We start from the raw sequence: 21,133 nt of genomic DNA, 5'->3' as shown, positions 1-21,133 counted from the left end.
AATGTAACCAAAATGTTTGTATCCTCATAATACCCTGAAATAAAAAATAAAAAAAAATAAAAAAAAAATTAGCTCATTAATGACTATAGATTAGGGGTTTTCTTTTGCCATTCATCATCTGTCACAGACCTCATATTAGTGACTATTATTTATTTATTTTTGTTGTTGTTGTTTCCTTTACAATGAATACTGAAGAATGAGTCAGTATAGCTTTAGCTAAGACTGGGACACTTCTGTCATGGCCAAAGAGAAGATGGTTTGTCTGGCCAATGTCCTGTCACTATCAGGCTATCCATTAGAATTGACTATCGTGTGTTTGTTACTTGAAACTGATGAATAATACTTTAGTTGAGAATAAGCATTTAACAGATGGTCCAGAGAAATAAGGCAACATGTCAATCCATTTATCAACACTTTCAGACTCCTACTTTAGAACTGTGAACAGTTAAAAATTGCACTAAGGTTGTTAAGAGTTAATCTTAGGAAAGTTTATTAAACTCAACGATAACTAGTTATCAAAAAACAGTTTCTTTAATTTACCAAAAAGTGATACTAGTCTTTGAATTGCACTGTGTTTGTAATAGAGTAATCAACTGAAACATCTGGAAAACTCTCATTCCTGCCTATTTTACCAATACATTCAAATTATCACTGAAAAAACGTCAAGAAATGAAAAGGCAAATGAAAAAAATACTATATTCTTCTAGTGCCCCAACCATAAAGCCAATAATTTTTGAGTCTGGTATATCAAAAAGGTGAACAAAATTTTATTAACAGTGGGAGGTGAGTTATAAAAAGGAAAAGATAGTTTAAAAATATAATTTAGACACCCATATAGTTTACACAGATGAATTTTTCTAATATATACTGCTCAAATGAGAGAAAGAAAATGTCTTGATTCCCTTTTTTTTTAAGAACATGGAAAAGAATTTGTAGATCACACTGATTAGGTAATGATCTGGAAATTAAAGGATCTGGGTTTTAATCTCAAGCCTTGAAATGAATTCATCATGTGGTTTGGGGAAAGACTTTAATCTGCCTAACCTCAGTTTCTCCTGATGAAATATCCAGATTATATGATATAGCATGATTCACCAAACAGAAAGCCGTTACAGATAACAATGCTTGCACATGCAGTCTCTAAGGTTAAACTACTTCCAGCAGTTTGAAGACCTAAAACACTAGACAGAGAGCAGTATGACAAATAGGACAGTTCTTTGTGTTCTAATGGTGTTATCAAGTGTGGGACGAAATAACCTCATGTATTTGCTCATTAAACAGCTGAATCAGGCACAGAACCTGACTTCTCTTTATTCCATATATAGGAATATATTCATTCTTTCGGCATATTCCCCTGAAGCTCTGGCATTAAAGCTGATGGTCTATTTTGAGGTGGCCCACAAAATACTCTTTCCTCCTGCCTCCACTGTCACTCTGCTGTGAATCCCAGCCCTAGCTACCCAGTCCCCAGTACTTTCTTCAGACCCAGGACAGGAAGAGAAATGTGCAGGGGCACTAAATCCCTGCCGCACCAACCCTTGAGCTCCCTCACCAAACTCCAGGGCAGTCAGAGGCCAGCACTCAGACATGGGCATCTCTCTGGCCCTAACACCTGCCAACTCCTGCCTAAAACTATCCCAAGAATGCTGGGGTCCAGGGAGCGTGAGTGGGAAAAGGGTAAATGGCAGAAGGGAAAACACAATCCTGGTCTCAAAGCAGCAATAAAAATAAAATTAAACCTTCACACACAGACATAGGATTCTTTATGTCTTCAATTGAAGTTGCCTGAGTACTTCACACTGGAACTACGTGCAAGAGGATTTTCTGAAAAAACAAACCACACACACAACAGACCTTACTGCTCCCTTGAAGGGGCTTATTTAAGGCAAAACAAGGCCTCCCATCATTCCTGTGAGAGATCATTGTCCCCCTTGTTGCCACAGCGCCCTGTGAGGCTGTGGGAAACAAATGACCTCAGAGGCACTGCAGTATGTGTCACTGCAAAAGAAAAGAGAATGGAAGGGGCTAGGGGGAAGGGGGGCTGCTGGCGAGCGGAGCCCTCCACAGCGCCGTCCTCCAATGATATCCCTCCGGGCACAGCGGGAAGGAGGCTTGCAGGCCCCAGGAGGCTCCATCCATCCTGTAGCGGGATTAGGCTCCCATTCCCCAGAAGCAAAGCTCTTTCTGGACGTCCTGCTGCTCGCCCTGGTCAATCTGGCCTCTAATTGCCCTCCCCACAAAGTGCCCGCTGATACCAGTGTCTCACTCTGTTTCATGGGTGTCTCGAGTCAAGAGGGGGCTCCTCTGAGGCCCCTGAGGAGCGAGTGGGAGCAGAGGGGAGAGAAGAGCGCGTTCAGGGACGAGGGGGCCGGCGGGGTCCGGTGTGTGTGAGGGGGCAGGCAGGGGACTGACAAGGGCAATCTGGAGAGCAGAGCCGGGGCGTGGAGGGGGAGGAGAAAGAGGATGCGCGGATGGGGGAGGGAAGATGGCGGAGCAAAGCAAAAGTAAACAAGGAACAGACATTTACTTTGCCACAAACTGCGCGGGCGCTGGAGAAGGAAGGCCACGGTGGCCTTGCTCTCACTGAGAGCATGTGTGGAATAACAAGCATGAGTCCAGCCGTAAGAGTGCCTTCCCGCCGCACAACTTTCTCTGGTGGACTCCAACTCGTTGTCGATTTGACCTCTTCTCCTGGGATCTCCGTGAAATACAGCAGGCGATGTGATTTCCATCTGACACATGGGCACACAGAAACACAACAGTTGTGGGCAGCCTCTGAGTCTCACTCAGTTGGCGCCTCTACCTGCAACACCTACGTGCACGCGCACACCTTCCCGGCCCGCATCAGTTTCCAGCTCTCCCTGGTGGGAGAAACATTTGCTAGAGCGTTGCATTTTACCCTCAGAGATGACACCAGGCCCTGGCCCTCCCCCTTGAACCGCAGAACTACGTCAACCACAGAGTAACAAACAAAAATGGTAAAGGAGGTCAGAGTGGGCGCGCACGCTGGAATGAGGAGGCATGCCTGATTCGGAGCCCGCACACATGAAGATGCTCCTGTTTCTGCACTGTGGAAAATTTAGAAAACACAAATAAACCAACACATTTTAGATATCACATATTAACACACACACACACACACATATATATATATATATATACACACATGCACACATCATATAGTTTATCTGTAAAATTCCTTTTATATATGCATGTATTTTCTAAAGAAATATGTAGTGTTCAGGTGTATATATCTCTTTTTACTGTTTAATCATCTATGTTAATGCACCAAACAATTACTCTATGCACAGTACCAATTTCTAAAAATATTAAGAGTTTTAAAAATTCTGTTTATCCATAGAATTTGTTTTGGCCTCTATAAAACAAGGAGACATGCTGTTTTGCAGTCTCAGGGTGAGCAAGAGTTGTGAGTTTGCTGAATATGAAAAACTATTTTGTACCAAAAACCTTTCTTCACAGTCTCAAATGTGGTAATGCAGGTTTTTGCACTAAGTTGGCAACTGGGAAATACTGGTTTGAGAGAAGCTGGATTCGTTGCACAAAGGCTCTGCCCATTTTGAGTTGTTTACCAGAAAAATGTCTCTGGCTGCCCTCCTGCCTCCCAGTGGTGTCTATGACTGTGTGAGAACCCCCGAGGCATTTGCCTTTCACAGATATACTCATTCCCATGAAAATACAAATGAGAGATAAGGATGAGAAAGAACTGAATATACTGCATTTCTATTATATTTCTTTTAGGCCCAGTGCTTACTCTTTTTCGGAGTGGTGATAATTATAAAAGAATATAGGCTCTGGAACCAGAAACTTGAACCCAACTCCCCAATGTAACCTCTCTGTGTCTCTACTTCCTTACCTGTAAAATGGGGCTGATGATAATACTTACAGCATCTGATTGCTATGAAAATTAGTTAATGTAAATGAGTTAATATATAAGAAATCCTTAAAACAGTGCTTGGTATATAGTAATAAATATTAGCAGCTGTAATAATTATTAATATTACTCAATGTATTTCTCATGGCTCACTCCCATTTAGGAATTTTAGTACCCCAGTCAAGGATTAATAAAAATAATGAAAAGAGCCAATTCTTTTTTTTTTTTTTTAAAGCTCACTATGTGCCAGGCACTAGAGGTCCTTTATATGTATTACATGTATTAATTCTCACAACAATTCCATGAGGGAAGTTTGTACGCATCTTATTATGGCTTCTGATAGATGCACTGTATTAGTTTGAACCATATGATGTGCTGATATTCAACCATTTTAGATCTATACAGCAGTGACTTCTTTTGTTTAGCCTAATTTATTTGGGCTAAACTAAGACTTCAAGGGAACCAGGACTGGGTCAAGGAAAGAAGATACATGGGACAAGGACCAGGAGGCTCTCCCTTTTCTCTGTCTCTACACCCCAGAGCTAAAACATGATGAAAGGATATGACTCGTAGGAGGAAAGAAGGAGACAAGATGATATTGGATGCTGCAGAAAAGGGGACTAACACCCTAGGGAACAAAGCTAAGAGACCAAGTGTAAAAGCTGTGGCTCTTGAAATTCCTGACAATATTTCCCCTGGCTCAGAAAACAATTTAATAGCTGTTCATTCATTTAGTAGGTATTTATTGAGCACCTAAGAAGAGGTCTTAAAATAGAGTGGAAATGAGTAAGACCTGGTTTCTAACATTGGTTCAGCCATTTGTTAGCTATGTGATCCTGGGTGAGTTTCTTAACTTGTAAATGTCAGGGCTCAGAAAACAATACCCCAAAGTATGGTGCTTTGGCATGCTAACTATTTTGAACTAAAGAATATTAAAAGGTCTCAGAAGCAAAGTCTCTCTCTGAACTTCTCCTGCCCTCCTCCTGCCCTCTTGTCTCCCATCTCCCCCAAAGGGAGTCATAGAAACCAGAATTCCTCTTCCCCAAGGTAGTTTATAGAAACTAGAACCCCTCTCCCCCAAAGCAAGCCATAAAACCTAGAGAGGTCACTCTCTCTCCTTTCCTATCTCCTTTAAGACCCTCATTCCAGAGGGGTCCTGCCCCATACCCGAGACAAAGGAATGCTACAGGAAGGCCAAGAAGAATCTGAACAAATACCCCTCAGTCTGTTACCATTAGATCATATCACATTTCTACACAGCTGTCCATTCTTCATTGAACCTAACCATAAAAATAGACAGTTTTCCCTGGGTGTTTGGGTCTTCATTTCTGAAGGCTCCCATGTCATGTAAAACTTTGATTAAACAAATTTGTTTTGCTTTTTTCATGTCAGCCTGTCCTCTGAGTGTCAGCTATGATCCTTTGATGGATGAGGAAAGGTATCACAACTTTTTGCCTCACAAAAATCTCATTTCCTCATCTATAAAATGGAGCTAATTTCACTATGATGTGGGGTTGTTGGGAGGATTAGAGACAATGCATATGAATGAGACTTAGCACAGTGCCTAGCACATGGCATACAACTAGTAAGAGTAATTGTTACTGTTGCTACTGCTGCTGCTGATACGAATACTACTGCTGCTACTACTACCACAGGTATTGTGCTAGACACTGGAGGCTGGGCCCTGCTCTCAAGGATGCCAGCCAACGAAAGAAAGAAGCATAGAAAGAATGATGAGGCCGGGCGCGGTGGCTCACGCCTGTAATCCTAGCTCTCTGGGAGGCCGAGGCGGGCGGATTGTTTGAGCTCAGGAGTTCGAGACCAGCCTGAGCAAGAGCGAGACCCCGCCTCTACTAAAAATAGAAAGAAATTAATCGGACAACTAAAAATATATAGAAAAAATTAGCCGGGCATGGTGGCGCATGCCTGTAGTTCCAGCTACTTGGGAGGCTGAGGCAGAAGGATTGCTTGAACCCAGGAGTGTGAGGTTGCTGTGAGCTAGGCTGACGCCATGGCACTCACTCTAGCCAGGGCAACAGAGTGAGACTCTGTCTCAAAAAAAAAAAAAAAGAAAGAATGATAAGATGTGCCCAGTGAGGAAGCTCAGTGCATTTAGAACAGCCTTTTATTGCGAGGAGGACTTCACACAGAGAAGGGTGGGGAGAGGGCATTTCAGGAGAGGGAGAAGCGCCTGCGAAGGCATAGAGGCTAGAAAGGCATATGTGGGCTCTGAGCTGGGAAGCAGCTCAGTGTACGTGTGTATTTGGGGAAGAGGGATTGAGGAAGGATAAGAGAAGGTCAGAGTGGGTGGGCCATAGAACAGAGAAGAACAAGTAAGTGCATGTTCTCTTCTGCCTTCACCAAGAGTTCAAAAACGAATAAGGCTAGACATAGTTTTAGGAGATTCTTCTTTTAACTGCCAAATAAATTGTTTTGATTGTTTAAGTGTTTCTTGTTTGAGGCCTAGGAGCCTAGCCCAGGCTGAGGAGGCTGAGTGCCCTGCACCCTGCAAACACTGAGAAAGGTTAAAAGCAAACAAGCAAAAAGTATGCAGACCAAAGGCAACCTGGAAGATTTTTTTTTTTTTCCTTTCTTTTTCCTTCTTTCAGTGTCTAAAAGGACTGGTCTCCAGAGTCTGTATTTCAAACGAAAAGAACAGACAGTTTTAGCTTCTAAATCCTGGCAGAGAAGAACCAACACCCTTTTTAGAAAAAGAAAAAACACACCACCCACAACTTTCAGCAACATTTTTGCCAGGAGCATTCAAAATGATTCCTTTGGGGTAGCCAAGAGGAGCCCTCAAAAGGTGAAAACACTCACAGATATATCTTCTGAGGGAAGTAACTGCCATTAGGAATTGCAGGGCCCTGCCTAATGGCAGCTGACTTGGCCTGGCCACCCAGCACTGCCCCTCCACCCCCATGTTTGTAGGGAGCAGTTGTTTGTGTTTACCACTCACTGCCTTGAAGCCAGCAGAGAGGGGACTTAGTTTTCATTCTCCCCCAGTGATTGCCATTCTCCTTTTCCCCAGCTCCCTGGAGCCCTCTCCCAAAACAACAAAATGCCCTGCTTGCCCCTGAGCTAAAAGGAATCCAATCACCCAGAAAGGGAGACTTTATGAGCTTTCTGGGAGCTCTGGGCGGATGGAAGGGATTAAAGCAAGGTGTGCTTTATATCTTTTGTAGTTTACTCTCCCGCTGCCTTATGGAGAAGCCAATTCCCCACCCTCGGACAGGTCTGCTTGTTCTTCTTGGTGGGTTCTGTTTTTCTTTCCTCCCCGTGGTTTTTCGTAAGGTGGAGGGAGGATGCAGTAAAACTCCATTTCAGACGCATCATAAAACTCGGAGAGGCTGGCCTATGGCAGTGTGGAGCAGGTTGGGAGTGCTCCACTACTGCAGCTGCTCCTCTGCGGGGTAGTACGAATTAGGAGAGCTTTCCAGCAATGCTGTCACTACATGCTGCGGCTGCAGGAGAGGGGCACAGTTCAGTACTACCTTCTCTAGGATTGGCGTGTCTCCAGTTAGTATTGTGAATTTCTTCTTCTGTTAAGGACATTCAAATTCTATGGTATGGTTAATCATTAAAACAGGATATTCTTAAAATATCTTTCTAATGATTTGTCAATATTTCTTTACCATAGGCTTTCATATCATACAATCCAACTAAAAAATAATTTATAGCCCAGATCCTGCATTCCATGGACAAACCAGACCATAACCCTCCCAGAGTTTTCAGACAGGACCAAACAAGCAAGTCACAATAGGAGAAATACAATTGAGGAATCAACATACAAAAAGATGCTCCATCTCTCTAGTAATCAAAGTAAAGCAAACATAATAAGGAGATGTCATTTTCACTCAAAAGACTGAAAAAAAATTTAACTGCCAGTGTCGGCAATAGGATGAGGGACCAAGAATTTGCAGACACTACTGTGGACATGCAAACTGATACACTCCCCACAGGCAGTTTGGCAATACACACAAACATTGAGACATGCATAGAACCTGTCAATGTCACTTCAGGAATACAGGCATACTCCCTTTTATTGCACTTTACTTTACTGTGCCTCTCAGATATTGCATTTTTTACAAATTGAAGGTTTACAGCAACCCCAAATCAAACAAGTCTATCGGTACCATTTTTCTAACAGTATGTGCTTATTTCGTGTCTCATTTTGGCAATTCTCACAATATTTCAAAATTTTTCATTATTATTAATATTATATCTGTTGTGGTGATCTGTAATCAGTGATCTCTGATGTTACTATTCTAATCATATTGGGGCATTACAAACTGTGCCCGTATAAGATGGTGAACTAATTGATAAATGCTGTGTGTGTACCGACTGCTCCACTGATAGGCCATTCCCTCATCTCTCTACCTCTCCTTTGGCCTCCCTATTCCCTGATTCACAACAATATTGAAACTGGTCAATTAATAGCCCTACAATGGCCTCTAAGTGTTCAAGTGAAAGGAAGAGTCATACATCTCCTACAGTAAAGCTAGAAATGATTCAGCTTAGTGAGGAAGGCATGTCAAAAGCTGGGACTGTCCAAAACTAGGACTAACTCGGCCTCTCGAGCCAGTTAGTCAAGTTGTGAATGCAAAGAAAAAGTTCTTGAAGGAAATTAAAAGTGCCACTCCAGTGAACACATGCATGATAAGAAAGTGAAACAAACAGCCTTATCGCTGATAGGGAGAAAGTTTGAGTGGTCTAGATAGAAGATCAAACCAGCCACAACATTCCCTTAAGTCAAAGGATAACCCACAGCAAGGGCCTAATTCTTTTCAATTTTATGAAGGTTAGGCTGGGCATGGTGGTTCATATTTGTAATCCTTGCACTTTGGGAGGCAAAGGTGGGAGGATCGCTTGAGGCCATGAGTTTGAAACCAGCATGAGCAATAGAGACCCTGTCTCTACCAAAAAAAAAAAATGAAGGCTGAGAGAGGTAAGAAAGCTGCAAAAGAGAAGTTGGAAGCTGGCAGAGGTTGGTTCATAAGGTTTAAGAAAAGAAGCCATCTCCATAACATAAAAGTGTAAGGTGAAGCAACAAGTGCTGATGGAGAAGCTGCAGCAAGTTATCCAGAAGATTTAACTAAGATAATTGATGAAGGTGGCCACACCAAACAACAAATTTTTCATATAGACAGAATAGCCTTCTATTGGAGGAATATGCCATCTAGAACCTTCAGAGCTTAAAGATGAGAAGTCAATGTCTGGCTTCAACGCTTCAAAAGACAGGCTCACTCTCTCGGTAGGGACTAATGCAGCTGGTGTCTTTAAGTTGAAGCCAGTGCTCATTTACCATTCCAAAAATCCTTGGGATTTGTGAATTATGCTAAATCTACTCTGCCTATGCCAGATAACAGCACATCTGTTTATAGCATGATTTACAGAATATTTTAAGCCCATTGTTGAGACCTACTCAGGAAAAAAGATTCCTTTCAAAATATTATTGCTCATTGACAATGCACCTGGTCACCCAAGAGCTCTGATGGAGATGTACAAGGAGATTAATGTTGTTTTCATGCCTGCTAATACAACATCCATTCTGCAACCTGTGGATCAAGGAGTAATTTTGACTTTCAAGTCATATTATTTAAAAAATACATTTCATAAGGCTACAGCAGCAGGTAGTGATTCTTCTGATGGATCTGGGCAAAGTAAACTAAAAAACTTTTGGAAAGTATTGATCATTCTAGATGCCATTAAGGGCATTTGTGATTTATGAGAGGAGGTCAAAATATCATCACTAACAGGCATTTGGAAGAAGTTGATTCCAACCGTCATGGATGACTTTGAGGAGTTCAAGACTTCAATGGAGGAAGTAACTGCAAATGTGGTAGAAATAGCAAGAGAATTAGAAGTAGAGCCTGAAGATGTAATTGAGTTGCTGCAATCTCATGATAAAACTTGATGAAGATTTGCTTCTTACAGATGGCAAAGAAAGGGATTTCTTGAGATGGGATCTACTCCTGGTGAAGATGCTGTGAACATTGTTGAAATGACAACAAAAGATTTAGAATATTACATAAACTTAATAGAAAAAGCAATAACAGTGTTTGGGAGGACTGACTCCAATTTTGAAAAAAGTTCTACTGGGGATAAAATGCTATCAAACAGCATCATATGCTACAGAGGAATCTTCTGTGACATAAAGAGTCAATCAATGTAACAACCTTCATTGTTGTCACATTGCCACAACCACCCTAACCTTCAGCCACCATCACCCTGATCAGTCAGCAGCCATTAACGTGGAGGCAAGACCCTCCACCAACAAGAAGATATGTGCTGCTGAAGGCTCAGATGATTGTTAGCATTTTTTAGCAATATTTTTAAATTAATGTACATTTTTTTAGACATAATGCTATCGCACACTTAACAGACTACAGTATAATGTAAACATAACATTTATATGCACTAAGAAACCAAAAAATTCGTGTGTCTCACTTTGTTGCAGTATTTGTTTTATTGTGGTGGTTTCGAATTGAACCCACAATATCTTTTTTTTTTTTTTTTTTTTTGAGACAGAGTCTCACTCTGTTGCCCTGGCTAGAGTGAGTGCCATGGCGTCAGCCTAGCTCACAGCAACCTCAAACTCCTGGGCTCAAGCGATCCTACTGCCTCAACCTCTCGACTAGCTGGGACTACAGGCATGCGCCACCGTTGCCTGGCTAATTTTTTCTATATATTTTTAGTTGTCCAGATCATTTCTTTCTATTTTTAGTAGAGACAGGGTCTCGCTCTTGCTCAGGCTGGTCTCGAACTCCTGAGCTCAAACAATCCACCTGCCTCGGCCTCCCAGAGTGCTAGGATTACAGGTGTGAGCCACCGCGCCCGGCCGAGCCCACAATATCTTTGAGGTATGCCTATATATCCCAAGGAGGTAATTAGAAAAGTTTGGAAATCTGGACATAAAAGGATGTTCATTACAATTTTTTTAATGATAGTAAAAGATAGAAAAAACCTAAATGAACAATTATTGGAAATATATAAATGGATAATGGCACAATTGTTTCACGGAATATTATATACAGCCACTATAATTAATGGGGTCAGTCTTTATTTATGGACAAAGATTTGTCCACAACAGAAGAAGGGTCGCCCAGCCAGTACAATATGATTTTGTTTTCTAAAAATGGCATATATAGATATATTAGATTGGTGCAAAAGTAATTGTGGTTATAGACCATGAATTTTAAATCATTATAACTAGGCTCAAACACATCTTTATTAATCAAAATAGGAACAAATACAATCAACACATTTTTGCCAATGAGAAATAAGTTTGTTTATTCCTCTATAGTATAAAAATCTGTGCTTCGGGATTCGATGAACTCCTGGAAAGCATTTTCTGCCTCCTGCTGGTTGTGGAAGCGTTTTCCCCCAAAAAAGTTGTCGAGATGCTTGAAGAAGTGGTAGCTGGTTGGCGAGAGGTCAGGTGAATGAATATGGTGGATGAGACCAAACTTTGTAGCCCAATTCGTTCAACTTTTGAAGCGCTCGTTGTGCCACTGACAGTTGGGCATCGTCATGGAGAAGAATTGGGCCCTTTCTGTTGACCAATGCCGGCTGCAGGCGCTGCAGTTTCTTGTGGTGCATCTCATCCAGTTGCTGAGCATACTTCTCAGATGTAATGGTTTCGCTGGGATTCAGAAAGCTGTAGTGGATCAGACTAGCAGCAGACCACCAAACAGTGACCATAACCTTTTTTTGGTGCAAGTTTGGCTTTGGGAAGTGCTTTGGAGCTTCTTCTCAGTCCAACCACTGAGCTGGTCATGGCTGGCTGTTGTATAAAATGCACTTTTGGTCACACGTCACAATCCGATCGAGAAATGGTTCATTGATGTTTCATACAAGAAGAGAAGATGACACTTCAAAACGACAATTTTCTTTGATTTTTGGTCAGCTCATGAGGTACTTATTGAGCTTTTTCACCTTTTCAATTTGCTTCAAATGTCAAACGACCACAGAATGGTCAACATTGAGTTCTTTGGCAACTTATCATGTAGTTGTAAGAGGATCAGCTTTGATGATTGCTCTCGATTGTTGTCAACTTCCGATGGCTGGCCACTGTGCTCTTCATCTTCAAGGCTCTCGTCTCCTTTGCAAAACTTCTTGAACCACCACTGCACTGTATGTTCATTAGCAGTTCCTGGGCCAAATGCATTGTTGTTGTGCTTTACAACCCATTTTGAATTTGAACAAGAAAATTGCTCGAATTTTCTTTTTGTTTAACATCAATTCCATAGTCTAAAACAAATATAAAATAAACAGCAAGTAATAAGCATTAGCAAAAAAATGAAGCTAGAAATGCACATTAAAATGATGTATAACATAACCACATTTATTTAAGAATGTATTCCAATATCAAACAGCAAATTTCAATGATGCTAAAATCACAATTACTTTTGCACCAACCTAATAATGTGTACATTCTAAGAGAGATTGGAGAGCTGTTCACCAAAATGTTATTTCTCTCAGCAGTATGATTTAAATTGACTTTTCCATTTTTCCTTTGTACTTTCAGTCTTTCTTAAAATGAGAAAACAGTAACAAGAATTCTATTTTCATTTTGGAGGTAAAAAAAATCCCAAACCACTGGACTAATTCCAAACAGTGACCAGCAATTCCCATGAATTTTATTTAGTCTGGGTCTGAAGAGGTATTTGCCAGAAAGACAACCATGGCCAGATGATATTAGAAAGTGTTTGTTAAGATCAGGAATAGAACAGGGTGAATGAAAATCTCCAGGTGACATGGGTGGATCAAAATTGGAGAATCTAACAGAGTCACAAGGCCAACGTCTACTTTACTTTCTGTTGTTTCCAGAATGAGAATGAAGCTAATAACAAAATGAGGGGTTAAACTTTTCAGACAAATCCTTTGGGTTCTAGATAATATTAAGGTGAATTTTAAAATGCTCACCCTACTTTGAGGGTATTGGAGCTAATCTATCACTCAATAAAATTTGTATTAATGTTTTCTTTATGCAACTCAAAGCTAAACAAAAAAGTTGTGTCTCTGAAAATAGGCAACATAATAAATAGGACTTTAAAAATGCATTTGCACTAGTCCCACCAAAGCAAGAGTGCCATCTCTCCTATTTGGAAGTAGGGTCTACTGGGCAGCTGCCTGCATCCCTCCCATGACAAGATAGGGTCCTTCTCAGTCAGAGAGCTCACTTCACGGGAATTTTTCCTAAATGCCAAAAGGTACTCAAATACTACTCAGTATTAACTAGGGTTATCTCCTCCTTTTATAGAAAGGGAAATTGAGTCACACTGAGGCAAAAAGGCTTGTACATAGGCATGTCAAACCTCAGAGTTGAAATGGGACTCCCAATTTAAAATTCATTTCTGAGTCCACTATTTTTTATTTTTCTTACCCAAATCATGAGTGAGCCCTGAGACTAACCCACAGTTTCCCAAGGGCCAACCTAACTCACCTCCCCCACCAAACAGCATAAAATCTTTGGATTTTTATACTGTGAGTACCCAGGAGTGACAAACTTCATTTTTCCAGTTTAAAACATTCTTGGACGATGCAAAAGTTCTTATAGTAGGCATTCCGCCTATATAGCACCATAAATAGTAGTGACTATGGGTCCTTTTTCTAATATTCTTTATAACTTTATAAATAATCTCTTTGTCAAGAAAACATTACCACTGTAGTCAATAACTCTAAATCACTTTTTGTTTCATGGAAGTGGTAATGAGAAAGGATCACATGTTTGTTTGCTTAACATCACAGGTGGTTCCTATAGTATGCACATGTGATTTAAGTACATCCCACAGAGACCCATGGGCTTTGGGGTACCCCATATGGTTACACCAGTGGACAGCCTGAACTGCTCCAAAACTATTAGAACTATGCTTCTAATAGAAGCATAGCTATATGAACACAGGGAAGGTCTTCCTGAGCCATTCCCCTTACCCCTACTGCAACAACCAGACAACAATGGCTCAGGCCCCTCCCCTAAAACCCCACCCTCGGTGCTGTTAGGACCTGGATCCACCTCTGCCTCCAAATTTTTATCCTCTCTGCTGTTGATTCCATAGCTGCCTAGAAACCCACCTTACTGAACCCTGGTCCTTCACTTCATCTTGCCAAAGTGCCAGTGTGAGTCTTCCAAGGCAGATCTGGTTATATCTCTGTAACAACATCCTATTCCCATTTCCAGTATTTCCCATAAGCCCTCCCCTTCCCTAACCCCTCCCCCACCCCTACACACATACAGGCCCAGTCCAGCTGTTGGGACAAAATACCAAGGAAGTGACTCTGCTGGCTCATTTCCTCTCACTAAAATGCAGATAAAGTCCTTTGCAAATCCACCATTGCTACCAATGCATTACTTTATCTTTTACTATGAGGTTACGTAGGGTGACCATAACTCAGCATCTAAACTGTTTAAAGGGAAAGGGATGCTACTGGCAGTTATACCAAGACACCAGTTGCAAACCAGGACTGTCCTCAGAAATTGAGATGTGTTTTTATCCTGGGTCTAAGGAAAACTACACAAAATAGGGGGAGGCTAGGGAAGAGGCCCAGAGGGGGCTGTTCTGCTCTCAAGTTGCTTTCTGACATTGCTAATAATAAAAATCCTTAGAAACATCCAATGAGCTATGTAATTGCTTCAGGAATTAGAGCATCAAGAAAAAGTTTTATGGTTATACTCTGTAGGCTAAACACAGGGGGAAATAGTGCCACCCTCCCTCTCCCCATCAAACCCTTTCCCTGGATCCCACCAGATCATCACCTGTTACAAGTTAAAAGCAAGGGACACGGGCAGGCCAGAGTGAATGGATTCAGGCACAGACCTAGAAGAGCCTCAGGGAACCTACACTGGTAGGTGTCTTAGCAGCCCCTGGAGCTCCTTCTCTGAGGTCACTAATCCCCTCCCAGTGACAAGGTAGAAAGTCATATCTCCTACTGCCTGGCAAGTGGGATGGGAGGAGGCTGGGGAAAAGTCCAGGCCCATGCCTGAAGCAGCAGTGAGGAAAACCTGTCCTGGCATCCCAAGGTCCTATTGAATGTAATGTCTCACAGAAAGGACCTTGGTCAGTTAGGGTCTATGGTGGCATCAGCCTAGGAACCTAGAAGCTTCTTTTGGGAAAAGTGTTCTACAATCCAAACAACTACCTTCTGTGTGAACTCTTAGAGCCCATCCACTGGTCAGGAGAAGGGGTTAAGAGAGGTGTTTCCATGTGGACCAGGGGGTGGCCTGGTCACTTCCCAGGCTCTTGCCAGCTTTCAGAATGTATCATAGGAGGCCTCAGACCTGGTCACAGGGAAAATAAATTCACTTTGGCCATCATCACAATTGACAATACTTAGAGAAATATAGCACCACACAGTTGTTTAAGTCTTCTTGTTACTCTGTGCATTCTCCTCACCCAATACCATCCATTAATCAAATCTATCATTCATTCATTCAATTAATATTTATTTGTCCACATTCATTATCAGCATCTAAACTTTTTAAAGGGAAAGGGCTGCTACTTAATTATCACCTACAGGGAGATGACTTCCAAATGTTTTTCTGCAGCCCAGACTTCTTCACTGAGCTCTAGGACTCCTATAGCTTCCTGGAATGTCTTTTCAGTCTCAAAGATGCCTCAGATTCAATGTATCCAAGGTCAAGCTCAAAATCAGCCTTTGAATGAATTCCCTTGTCTTCATCCCCACCCCTATTACCCCAGTGTAAAAACCCAGACTATCCCCCCTGGACAATTGCATCCGCCTCCCAGCAGGACTCCCTCTCTACCTCCCCAATTCATTCTCTACACTGCAGCCAGAGTGATCTTTCTAACAAGCAAATCCCATCACTTTACCCTACCTCTTGCTTGAAACCTATCAGTGGCTTCCCTTTGCTCCCTGACTCTCTGGTCTAACCTGGGCATACCCTCACTCTCTTGCAGCCTCTCGCATGTGCTGTGTACACGCTGACTCCTCTCCATGGAACACTCTCCTCTAAGCAATGCCTGCTCTCCCTTCAGGTTGCAGGACATCCCTTCAGTAAAGGCCCATAAAGTATGTTTGATTCTCCTGTAATGCTCTCTCTTAGCCAATGCACCCCTCTCCTTTGAGGTAAGGCTCAGGGCTGTAATTTGTTATTTACTTTGGGCTTCTTTGATTCATGGTTGTTCCTCTATTTAGACCATAAGCTTTGTGTGGGCAAGGGCCATGTCTGTTTGGTTTACTCTAGCATTCATTAAATAATTATTGAATCAAGGAAAAAGGGAAAGAAGGAAGGAGGGGCAGGAGGGCAAAGAATTATTTCCATATTACCTCAACATGCTCTGTACTTTTCTACTTTTGGATTTCTATCCATACTGTTCCTTTAGTCTAGCAGATTTCTCTCCTGCCAGTTAAAACCCTGTTCTCACTCAAAATGCCACTGTCCAATGTCTGTCCTTTATTTCTGGCATTCTTTGAGTCTGGTCTGGACAAGGGTGCTTTATATACACAGTCACCTTTCGAACAGGGTCTGTGTCTTATTTGTCTCCATATCCCACCAACTTCAGGGCTTAGGCCAGTGCCTTCTACAAGTTTATTGAAAAAACTTGAATTCAGTGGAGCCACTGATGATAAGGCTGGATTCCTTTCCTAGAGTTAACAGACACCATGTTGTATAGTCACACTACTGCCTGTTGCCATTTATGACTTTACTGAAGTTGTACTGGCAGTTCTGCTAGATTCTTTCAGAGAAGAAGTCAAACAGATATGATTTCTATGTTCCATTATCTAAAATGGAGAATGATAATAAGCCAAATACTGAAATGTAAGCACTACAGTAAGCGTGTTCAGCGGGTTTGAGAAATGGAGGCAGAGGGAGTGAGAGATCCTGAGCAACCGTTACCTCCCCTTCACTAAATCAGGGAATCTGTCTATCTGCACTTAATTCTATTCACTTAACACTAGCCTAAAGAAAACTTGTTTTAGTTTATCCATCTGCCTCACGGTTGCCACAATATAATTTTCAAATGAAATTTCTAAATGCAGACCACACACGGTATTTCAGTGGACCTAACACTGATTTATGCTAAGCCTGGGGGAAGGGAGACGCTCTGAAGAAAGATGCTTCGCCAGCAGTTTTCTGACTGCTAGTCTTTGCTTGCTCTGCTATAGTAACATACAGATGTAAGTTAGTGTCTCAGTTACTTCTGGATTTGGCCCATTCAAGAGTAATATCATCTCTGTTATACCAAGTAAGCATGAAAGTCAAAACTATGATTCCTAAGACAACTATGGTGATAGAAAACAAATTAAAAGGCCCTTGCTTGCTTAGCCATCATTCTGAAAAAATCAGAATGCAATTTGTTGGACAGATCTATAATCTGCAGATGAAGGCAGTTATAGGGCTCAAGTTTATCCAGCGTTAACAAGCCCTAATAGTCTAGTTCAGCTCAGACATAACAAACGGAAATGGCTTTAAATTATCCTTCCCTAGAGACATGATTTCATAAGAGAACAAACTCTATATGCGCACAGAGAGATTTCCAATGTAAACATGTGGTGGAAGCTAAAAGCTGCAGCCGGGTTTCAAGCTTGGATACGCCAATGGCAGGGTATTTGATTTCAAAGACACCGATTTCCTCCCAGTGCAATAGCATGTATGCTTTTTTGCTGACTACACTTTGAACTGCAGAATACACACAAGCTTGCATATATGTGTAATTTTATAGTTTTCTTTCTAGCTAGGATATTAATAGATTTTACTTAGCCTTTCCATGCATAAGTATGACTGGGATACAGATGCTTAAGGGATAAGGTTCCTCATGGAAAACACAAGGCTCACTCATCACCTGGGCCATGTGAAATGCAGACTAGCTTTTAAGGCTTTGGAAAACACAAGGTGAGCAACTTGGCTCTTCCAAATTCAAGCAGGATATCAACCAAGATCCCTCTGAATATGAAAAAGTAGGGAAAGGAGAATTCCCCTGCCCTATAAAGAGGACAGAACATCCTAGCTTGCTCCTTTTGGGCTAATCAGGTCTAAAAAGCCTGCAACCAAGATTTTGCAATGACAAAATCAGCCAAAGTTCATTTGGGCTATGCATGAAATGAAGTCTGTCTCCTGTTTTTATGTGGCCTGTGAGCTAAGAAAAACTGTTATACTTTTAAATAGTAGGGAAAAAACACAAAAGAAAAATAATATTTTGTGACATGTGGAAGCTATACGAAATTCAAATTTCAGTGTCCATGAAGTTTATTGGAACGTAGTCATGCTCATTTACTTGTTCACATATTGTCTATAGCTGTTTCGCACTACAATGGCAGAGGTTAGTAGTTGCAATGAAGACCCTAAAATATTTGTCATCTGGCTCTTTGTAGAAAAGCATTGTTGATGCCCGATTTAAAGTATGAGACAAAGGCAATGTTAATCTTCAATTGCTTTTTTTGTTTTTAAACAAACATATGCATTATGCCTAGAAGCTCACAAGTGAGTTAAATATCTTTTGTACTTATACCAGAATCCACTTATTCAAAGTTGAATGCCTTTGTACAGTTTTCCCTCAAACCATCAAGTCATACATGAACCATTTACACCTGAGATCACAAAGAAACCACAAGTAAGAAATCTTAATTTTTATTAAAAATTTCCTGAATTTGAAAATATTGTATGACTGTAGCCCAGTGGGCACCAGCTTGCAATCTCTGATTTAGACCATGAGTATACTATAGACTCTTCACTTTTCAGTCAATATAAACTGTTCTTGCTATCATGGCAGGCCTAAGAAAATTGTGCTTTGCAAAGTACCTTACATTTTTATATAATTTTTAAAAATTAAAGTAGTCTACATTTATCATCAGAGTCTGGTACAGAAGGTGTATTCATTTCAGTGACATTAACAGCTTTGGACTGTAAACTCTTTGAGGGAGTGTCCTTTTCACTTAACTTTTCTCCATGCCCTGCCAGACCATGGTCCATACAATGGTCACTTGGTACTTGCTGACTTTCCCAGCATTTTTCACTGTTTGATTTCGCTCTTGCCCTATTGATTTTCAGGGCCTGAATAGAAAAATTCATTATTCCATCCCTGCCCTGGGGTGGTACACATTTAAATTGCTCCAGAAAGATGAGGTTCTCTAAAGCTTTAAAGTCTTCTCTCAAACCACACAGATAGCTTCTGCTTTGGATTCCCATGCAATCTTTACTATGTGTGGGTGTTACAATAAAGACCAAAAGTGACCACCAACAGCCCTCTGCACCAGACAAGGAACAAAGGCTGCTATTAATAACATCAGTAGCTGAAACTACTGTAGGCAAAGTCTGCTGCTGTTGATCTGTTCATAAGACTGCTGCTTCTTCTTCCTTCTTCTTCTTCTTTTTTTTTTTTTTTTTAGAGGCAGTGTCTCACACTGTCACCCAGGCTAGAATACAGCAGTGGTACAGTCATAGCCCCCTGTAGTCTCCAACTCATGGGCTCCAGTGATCCTTCTGCCTCAGCCTCCTGAGTAGCTGGGACTACAGGCACATGCCACCAGGCCCAGCTAATTATTACATTTAAAAAAAATTTTTTTGTAGAGACAGGGTCTTGCTATGTTGCCCAGGCTAGTCTAAAGTGATCCTCCTGCCTTGGTCTCCCAAAGTACTGGGATTACAGGCATGAGCTACTACACCTGGCCAAACCTGCTTCTTAGAGCCAAATCTTTGCAATGCAGGGGACCCCCAAACATTTTGTGGGAAGAGCTAAATCTATTCCCCAAAGTTAAAGGAAGTAAAGGAATGCTGCTAAGAAAAATTTCTAAACTGTTAATCTTTCGTGCATATATAACACGCGTTTAGTCAACAAAACTTTATGGAATATTTCTAAAGTACCAGGTACAATGCTAGGTGCTAGAGAAAACACAAGGAGCAGGATTTGGACTTTGTCCCTGTAATCTTTCAGTCTTGTGAAGGCAAACACTTTTGCAAACAACTCATGAAAAAAAAAAAAACAACAACAAAACAGAACCGAAAACTGTGTTGAGAACTACAAGGCAGGGAAGGGGACACAAGGAAAAGAATGCTTGATTCTTTCTGAGGGTGAGTTGTGAAAAAAGCTCCAGAGAGGAGGTGGCACTTTGGTTGAGTTCTGAAAGCTGTACCGGCCTTCGGGGTAGGGGAAAGGCAAGGTGGGAAGGGATAAATTATAGGCAGAGGAACAGCAAAAGCAACTCCAAAATGTGAAATAGCCTAGACCATAAGAAGTACTCTGACTAATTGACAATGGCTCTAGTGTATGTGTTTTGGGGGCAGAGAGAAGATGGGGAAATGAGGCCGAGAGGGAAACCATTCAGAGAGATACGGCTGGAGAACTCGCAGCTGCCAGATCCTTGAGGTCCCTCTGGGTATGCTAAGGAGTTTGGATTAAATCCCAGAGACAGTAAAAAGACACTGAGAAATTTCAAGTGCAAAAGCAACACAATCACATTTTATGTTAGAAAAAGCATTTTGGCCATGGTGCAGAAGAGGAAATGAAGAACTCTAGAGTGAGACTGCTGGACTATTCTAGGTGAGAGAAATTCAAGGGGTGACTTCAGACAGTGGGTGTAGGGCTGAATAAGAAAGGTATCAAGGAGGAAATCTTAATGAATGAGTGGCTGAGGGAAGGGGCAGAACAAAGGAGAGGAAGTTAAGCTGATCTTAAGTTTCTGGTTTGGTGACCAGGTAACTAGTGGAGTTATTCACCTTAAGAAGGAATAGTGGAGGAGGAATAGGATCTTTTTTGCTTAAAAACAACAATAAGGAATCAGTGCCTTCCTAATTATATTCTAGGCTAGGAAACCATATCAAATGAAGTTGTGCTTCAGGGTGTGTTGGAAAATTCTTTTTCTGCTGTTGTGGCTTTTGAATGTCGTGGGTTAGAGTATCATGCCAAAGATGAAGCCACCTTAACTCTGTTTTGGAAAAAGATGGGATATAAGTAAATAATACAGAGAATGGCAACACATTTAGTTTTTAATCTATTTTCTACACATATCCAAAGACAAATACAGGATCTCCCTGAAACTCTTTTGTGAGGTTTGAGGGGACCATTAAATTATACACCTTTTCCACAGCTGAATTCTGAACCCATCAAAAGAGACAGAGTGGGGGAAAGCTACATGACATTGGTCTGGGTAACAAATTTTTAGATTTGATCCCAAAAGTACTGGCAACAAAAGCAAAAACAGAAAAATGGAATTACATCAAAATAAAAGGCTTCTGCACAAAAAGGAAACAATTAACAGAGAGAAGAGACAGCCTATGGA

At 41.3% G+C, this 21,133-nt stretch overlaps 1 protein-coding gene across 1 annotated transcript in view; it reads right to left on the bottom strand.

Annotated features, from left to right (window-relative positions):
- Positions 1 to 21,133, bottom strand: part of RAD51B (RAD51 paralog B) — a 540,789-nt gene that overhangs the window by 95,203 nt on the left and 424,453 nt on the right. The gene's annotated exons all lie outside the window — the stretch shown is intronic.

Source organism: Propithecus coquereli, unplaced genomic scaffold, assembly GCF_000956105.1.
Source record: "Propithecus coquereli isolate 6110/MARCELLA unplaced genomic scaffold, Pcoq_1.0 Scaffold5, whole genome shotgun sequence".
Taxonomy (NCBI): domain Eukaryota; kingdom Metazoa; phylum Chordata; class Mammalia; order Primates; family Indriidae; genus Propithecus; species Propithecus coquereli.
This window is presented reverse-complemented; position numbering and strand designations above follow the sequence as displayed.